At 35.8% G+C, this 7,729-nt stretch overlaps 1 non-coding gene across 1 annotated transcript; it reads left to right on the forward strand.

The window, feature by feature from the left end:
• Positions 1 to 301: 301 nt before the first annotated feature.
• On the forward strand, positions 302 to 436 carry LOC111756144 (small nucleolar RNA SNORA70). The gene has a single exon (XR_002790625.1). It is a non-coding gene; the product is annotated as a small nucleolar RNA SNORA70 (small nucleolar RNA).
• Positions 437 to 7,729: the final 7,293 nt, after the last annotated feature.

The following is a 7,729-nucleotide window of genomic DNA, read 5'->3' on the forward strand; positions in this document are numbered from 1 at the left end:
ATAGGGAACAAATTATACTTTTGGAAATGAAAACTATTAAGTGGTTCAGTAGGCAGATGTAAAAGCAGAGTTGAAGCTGAAATAAGAAAGTTGAGCTAAAGCTATGGATTTGCTTTTTATTGTTGTATAAGTAATAGTTGAAATTCTAGTAACAGACTCTTTTTGTAACAGACCCTAAGTAAGGACTATAGTTAAAGAAATTGGAAGAGGAATGTAGCAACATAAAGTATGAGAAAACAAAAAGAGATATATTACAGCCCCAGGAGGAAATACAATAGACATTTGAGAGAGAAAACTTCAGTCGCCGTCAATTAAGCCAACTGGGTGTCTTTGCTGGTGGGTGCCCAGTGTACAGTGGTTGCAGACAGCAACCTCCTATGTAGTGTACACAGCCTATTGCTTGTATGGGCTGCCCCAAGGGACCTTGACGACATTGCTTTCAGGGGATGTTCGTGTATCTGACTGCTTGCTACCTGCAATCCAGGCTCCAGACCAGCATGTGGGGTGCCTTTAGGAAGCCCCAAGGCACAGTGGCAAGGGTTCACATTGGATAGGTTATGTCTATCCGCACCAAGCTGCAGAACAAGGAGCATGTGATTGAGGCCCTATGCAAGTTCAAGTTTCCTGGGCACCAGAAGATCCATATCTCCAAGGAATGGGCTTCACCAAGCCCAAGGCAGATGAATTTGAATACATGGTGGCTGAGAAGTGCCTCATTCCTGATGGCTTCAAGGTAAAGTACATCCCAAACAGCCGTCCCCTTGACAAATGGCGACCTTTGTACTCCTGAATGTTTCCACTGCCCCGACCCCACTTAGCAAGCTCATCAATATATCTTATCTCTTCCAAAAAAGAGAGAGAGAGAAATTCAAATAGGGTTTAATAAAGGAATTATTTACTAATGTGCAGGTAAGATATAATAAAACCTCAGGAGATATTACTATAGAGCAGAACTGTTAAAATTCCTAGGCTGGAAAAAATGAAGGAAGTGACTTATTAACAGAACTCAAAACAGTGGCCACCACTGTTTTGAGTTATGCAGAGATGACCACTCTGAAAAGAACTGTGATATTCTATTAATGAACACAATTAGATTTATTTGACCCTACAAAAAAAGTAGCTGGCAGTAATAAATAGTCAAACTGTATTCTTTCCCACGGATAAACTTAGACACTAACTGAAAGATAAGGAAGCTTGTTGGTATAATCCACGAAAATTATGAGACCATGGTAAGAAAAAAATAGAGTATAGCTAGAGGAATAAAGGGTACATATTCAACACATTCCACCTTTGTATTTTCCTCAGTGCCCCACTTGTCTTTCATCCAGGTAAAACATTTGCTTCCCAAGCACAAGGGCACACAAGTAAGTACTATGGCCATCATCGTAAATCAGCAAGTACTAAACCAACAACTACTATATGATTATGAAGTGATGTCAGTTGTATAAACCTAAAACAATTGTCACTAGTAGCATTCATCACATAAGAAACAGTTAAAAATAAGACCAGTGGTGGTCATATCAAACATAGCTTGTACAATCTCCATTTTTTATAATTTGCCTAAGTAATCTAACCAGATTTCTCCTACACATTTCATTTCCTTCTTAAACTCTACCTGCATCCTGGTTAAATAGAGTTCTTAAACTGATAGAGGAAAAAGAATTCTTATTATGTAAGTACTTTAGTACTTTGCATTCTTATCTATATTATTAAGTTGCCTCATTTTCCACTTGACCACTTTTAATCCACAACAAAATATAAGAAACAACTTAGTGAATCCCTGCTATGAAAACTACAAAATATCAGTGACAGAAATAAAAGAGGATACAAATAAATGGAAATATGTCCTGTATTTCTGGTCTGGAAAGGATAAAATTGTTAAAATGGCAATTTACACAAAAAATCTACAAATTGCATATAAGGACTATAAAAATACCAATGTCATTCTCCATGTAAATTAGAAAATCTATTCCTGAAGTTCATGTGAAATGACTAAAGACTCTGAATAGCCAATGTGATCTTGAGTAAAAAGAGGAAAGCTAGAGTTATCACAATGCTTGCATACAGTACATATTACAAAACTATAATATATTTATATGCTATAGTATATATTTATATATGTTATAATACATAGATATAATTAAATATTTTAGTATTGGCATAAAAACAGAGACAGAGCAATGGAATGGAATATACATCCTCAACACACTCTCATATATTCATAACCAACTGATTTTTTTTTTGCCATTTTTTAGACAAGGTCTCACTCTGAAGCTCAGGCTGGCCTTGTGCTCACTTTGTAGCCCAGACTGGTCTTGAACTCACAACAGTCCTCCTGTGTCACCTTCTTGAGTGCTGTACTTCTATATTATAGACATGCACCACCATGCGCAGCTAACCAACTGATTCTTTTTTTTTATTTTTTTATTATTTAAAGAGAAAGAAACAAAAAAATAGAGAAAAAAGGTAGAAATAATACAGAATTACAGAAAAATAAACAGTAAGAAATCACTAGTTGATGTTACATGTTGTCGTCTTAGAAATAGCTGTTCAGGTTACAAAATTAAAGCATACAAAGTGACATTCAAATAGTGACATTGCCAACAGTTTGGTTCAATGATCCAACAAAAACTTAGTAATATGGTTATCAGTAAAATAACATACTTGTTATCTTAAAGAGGGTAAGAGTAAACATATCAAAACAGAACAAAACAGTTCATAAAGAAACAATTTAAAGAAATACAGATTTCAAAGCAAGTCCACTGGAGATCTTCACTGTCTATCTTATTGTCTCTAGTTTTCTTCCAAATAGTTGTCCCCATCTTCACACACATTGAATATACACTGCATATTATAAAACTAATCAAATCATTACAGGATGATGAAGGCTTTTTAGGTCTTCAAGATCTGACTTTGGGGAAGTTAATAATGACTACCATAATGTCTCTCATTCTCTTCAAAGCAGCTGTCCTTATCTTTATATATGCTGAAATTGAACTTAAGAGACTAGACTAATATCACTCTGAACAGTGACTAATAGTATTGCTAGATTTTATATCATAATGTTACAGAATTAGCATTGGGTTTCTTAGTGTCTCTTCTTATTCAGAGTATCTGTTCATTATATCTTGCATTATATAATCTGTTCCCATAAAAGGTTTAAAAAATCTTCTCATGTGTGAATTTCTACATGTATATCTATTCTCTCTGTATTATAGGGAAAAACAGATCATAACAAGACAAAACAAATTCCTAGAAAAACATACAATGAAAAAGACACATGAGATCACAATATTAGGTGATCTACCATAGTTACTATGTTTTCTCTTGTTATGTTCACTAGACTTGTCCACATCATCAGGCTTGATATAGTTAAGTATAGTATTACACAGCTCTTTTTATAAAAATGCAACTTTGAAAACATTGTAGGACTTGAGAGCAGTTAATAATCAAAACTGGTATGGATGTCCTTTACATCTTGTCATCTTCAGAGTAGTTGCCTGTACTTCATACTTGATACTATCAAGCATACCAAATTCGTATAAAATCAGCCAAGGAAAAACTGCAGTCTAACAAACTAGATTCAACTAGGATCAGTCATAGTAAGACAATGTAAGTAATACAGGGTTTCAGTTTCAGTTAATAGGAAATTCAGGATAGTTACCATGGTATAACCTGCTATTTTGGGGTTAGACATCTGTGTCCTCAAATCTAATGTTAGTGGACAAACCAGAACAAAATAAAATCAAACTAAACAGAGCAATAAGACTACTGTGACTTTTAGATCCTGATACACTATTAACAATGTCCTCTGCCTTCCTTTTTTAGCTATTTTTCACCTTTCCCCTTGTTAGGATGCTTTGTATGTTTTGGGTCTCACTAGCCCCTTTAGTTTTTAGATTATGGGGCCAGCCCATTATCTATCTGAGTGTTGCTGAACCTTTCAACCACTGAGCTTGATCTTGAGCTGTACTCCTTTACTCACTAAAGTCATAGGGTTTTCCTTCCTTCCAGCTGTGTAGTTCTACACTGCCCAAAAGTGTCATAGATTTCTAATCTATCTGCAGCTGCTAGATGAGTTGTCCCTATTTCTCTCTGGTTTCCTGTCACATATAGCTTTGCTTTCTCATCATTGACTTTCAGTTCATTAACCCTCTTTCGGGTTGAATGTATTTCCCATTTGGAGCATCTCCATGGAGCCTGTCTCCTAATCTACTCTGCCTGTTTTTTTTATTTTAGTGTATCAAGGCTATCTATATTAAAGATTATAGCTTACCATCTCTGCCTCGTGTCTGCTACTCCACTTTACTGCTATAGTTTGTCCACCCTACTCCCTCATTCCACTATTTGCCCCGTTCATTGAGGCCCCTCTGCCACTGTTGCTGGAATCCTGGTATCCCTTCCTCTCTCTCTCTGGAATGTCCTTCAGCATTCTTTGTAGGGTTGGGTTGGTGGCCATGAACTCCCACAGTTCCTCCTTGTCTTGGAAACATCTTATTTCTCCATTAATTTTGAGAGAGAGTTTTTCTGAGTACATCAGTCTTGGTTGCAAATTATTTTCTTTCAGGGCTTGGACTATTTCCCCCCAGGATCTTCTCAGTTGAGAGTTTGTATTGATAAATCTGTTGTTATTTTGATAATTTTTCCATTGTTTCCTTTCCCTGGCTACTTTTAGTATTCTGTTCTTTAGGTGGATTTCTGGAATCTACATTATTATCTGGGTGTATATCTGTTTTGATTGTAGATAACTGGAGTTCTGTATGCCTCATTTATCTGGATATCATTTCTTTTTCCTATGCTTGGGAAGTTTTCCTTTAATATACCTGTGAATATTCATTGTAGTTCATTTTTGCTTACTCTTGCTTCCTCACTCACATGCTTTATTCTTAAGTCATGTATCCTTTTGTCGTCTTCTAGCCTTTGAATTGTTTCTTTCTGGTTCCTCATTATTTTTAAGAGGTCTTTTCTTTTGCAATCATATATCATAAATCTCTCTTCAAGTTTCAAAAGGTTAACTTTAGTTGCTGTCAAGGTATTTTGCCAGTTTTCAATGGAGTTTTTAGTTTCCTGGTAATCTCTTTGGATTTGTTTCATGTATTCTAGTTTATGTTTAAATTCTTCATCAAAGGTTTCTCTTTCTTTTCTGACTTCCTCCATTCTTCCAGCTGTGTTCTCTTGGGGGGGAGGGCTTATCATTTCTTTAATTAATCTTTTTATATCTTGCCTCACTTCCATCAGAAGTACAGTTTTAAATTCATATATAAGGTCATGAAGGTATTTCTTTATGTCTGCTGATGCTGTGTCTAGTATTGGATGGTTACTGCACTGGTTCTCTTCTGTACTTACTTCTCCTGGCCCAGCACCACAGTGACATTAGTCAGCCACCCCTGGTGCAGAAAGTACTGGCAGGGTCTTCTGGGGCTGAGCTACGCCTCTGGTTGTGACCCAATAAGCAGGTACAAAATTGTCACGACTCTGTGACATCCACAAGGTACAGCCTAACTTGTGGATTGATTGGCTCAGAGGCTCGAGGTTAGCCTGCACCATCCCTGCATCCCTGCATGTACCTCAGATAACAGCAAATTGTGGAGGGCAGCAAAACCCCAATCAGCACACTTCAGAAAGACCCTAAGCAATACAGAGTGGGCCAGAGACCCCCCAAGACACCCCAGTCTGAAAGAAACCAGAAACATGACAAGAGATAGAAATTTTTAAAAATATCCAGCTGCCACGCCTGAGAAAATAAGCCCAGGAGAAGTAAATAACCAACTGATTCTTGACCAATGTACTAAAAACATACAGTGACGAGAAGACAATTTCTTCAACAAAAGTTGCTAGAGAAACTGGCTATTCATTTGCAATTCTATACACTAACAATGAACACTCCAAAAAGGAAATTAAGAAAATTGTTCAATTTCCAGTATCATCAAAGAAAATAATTACTAACAGAAAACTTTGAGGAAAAAGATTTGTATAATGAAAACAATATCGTTACAAGAGACAAAAATCATAAATAAATAGAGAGAAATTTTAACATTTAATATCATTAAAATTTCCACACTATGAAAAGTGAATGATTAAACAAAGACTTGTTATTGAAAAAAAAAGAAAGAAAAGTGAATGTCATATTAAAGCAAAGCTTATCAAAATCCTAATGACATTTTTCAGAAAAATTAAAATCCTAAAATTCATAGGAAACCTCAAAGATCTTCAGAGAGCCAAAACATTAAGAAAGGAAACCAAAGTGATGCCACACTTCCTGATTTCAAATATATTATAAAGTGACAATAATCAAAATAGTATGGTAGTATCATAAGAATAGACAAAGAAATAGAATAGGTATTTCACAATAAGCCTTAGTGTATATAGTCCAATTATCTTTGTCAAATATTTCAAAGCAACACAAGAAGAAGAGGATAATTTCTTAAGCAAACAATGCTGGTACAACTACACATGTGAAAAAGAATGAAGGAGAGGTGGGTCACTGATGAGAGAAACATGTGCCAGACCTTTCCAGTGAGTTGGCACTATTCGCCAGCCCCTTCTGGTGCATGGGCTGGGAGACAAGGAGAGGCAGATTCCCTTCACTCCGCCCTGTAAGTGACTGGCTGATCTGGAGAAACACAGGCTGTGATGATAGCTATTTACGTAAAATACAACTTAGTGTTTGTAGTATTTAGTATTTCACTGACTTGCAGGCCTAAAGCCAACAGTCTGACCATCTGTTCAGAGGATAAAAATACACAATGTAGCATCTATGGGGAAATCTTCTTCTGAAGGTGGTGGCCATTGTTAATTCCCAATTGTCTTGCTTTCAAGTCCTATATTATCTTCACTGTTTTGTTTGGTTGCTTTTTTGGGGAGGGTACCAGGAATAAAACTTGGGATCTTGCATTTGCCAGGCAGGTACTTGTGCCACTGAGCTATATCCCTCAGCCCATATGGTTGGGTTTTATTCCATTTGTCATGTTTGATTTTATTATGTCTGATGACATGAGAAGCTGTTTCAAAGATAAAAATATATATTATGGTAGTCATTTTGGACTTACTATTATCTTGTTTTGAAAGACTGTGCTTGTTGGTACCATTGTTGATTTCCTGCTATCTTGTTTTGAAGTCCTGTGTCATTTGCACTGTTTTGTTTTCATTGGATTTATTCTGTTTTATTTTGCTTGGTTTTATTCTCCTTAAAATAAAAATTATTTTAAGAAAATAATGAAGGAGAAGCCATAACTTACACTATACTCAAAACTAACTCAAAATGCATTAAAGATTTACATTTAAATGTAATACCCCAAATTATGAAAGTTCTAGAAGAAAGCATAGATGAAAAACGACAGGGCCAGTGATTTACTCAGTAGCATAAGCACCTGCTTGGCAAGTACAAGGTTGTGAATTCAATCCCTGGTACCAAAAAAACCCCCAACCAATCAAATCATGAAAATGATACAGGACTTGAACTTAGCAATTATTTATTGGGTAGGACAGCAAAACTACAGACAATAGGAGACAAGCAAATAAATGATATTATACAAAAATTTAAAACTTCTGTACATCAGATAAGATCACAGAGAAATTCAACTCATACAATAGGAAACTATATTAGGAAACCATACACCTGACAGGGAGATCATATCCATAATACATAAAGAACTACTACAACTCAACAGAAACAATAAAAAATCCAATTTTAATATACAAACACTATTGACATCAGTATGGGGATTCC

Source organism: Cavia porcellus, unplaced genomic scaffold (assembly GCF_034190915.1).
Source record: "Cavia porcellus strain 051 isolate PalLab524CR breed Dunkin Hartley unplaced genomic scaffold, mCavPor4.1 scaffold_3, whole genome shotgun sequence".
Classification (NCBI taxonomy): domain Eukaryota; kingdom Metazoa; phylum Chordata; class Mammalia; order Rodentia; family Caviidae; genus Cavia; species Cavia porcellus.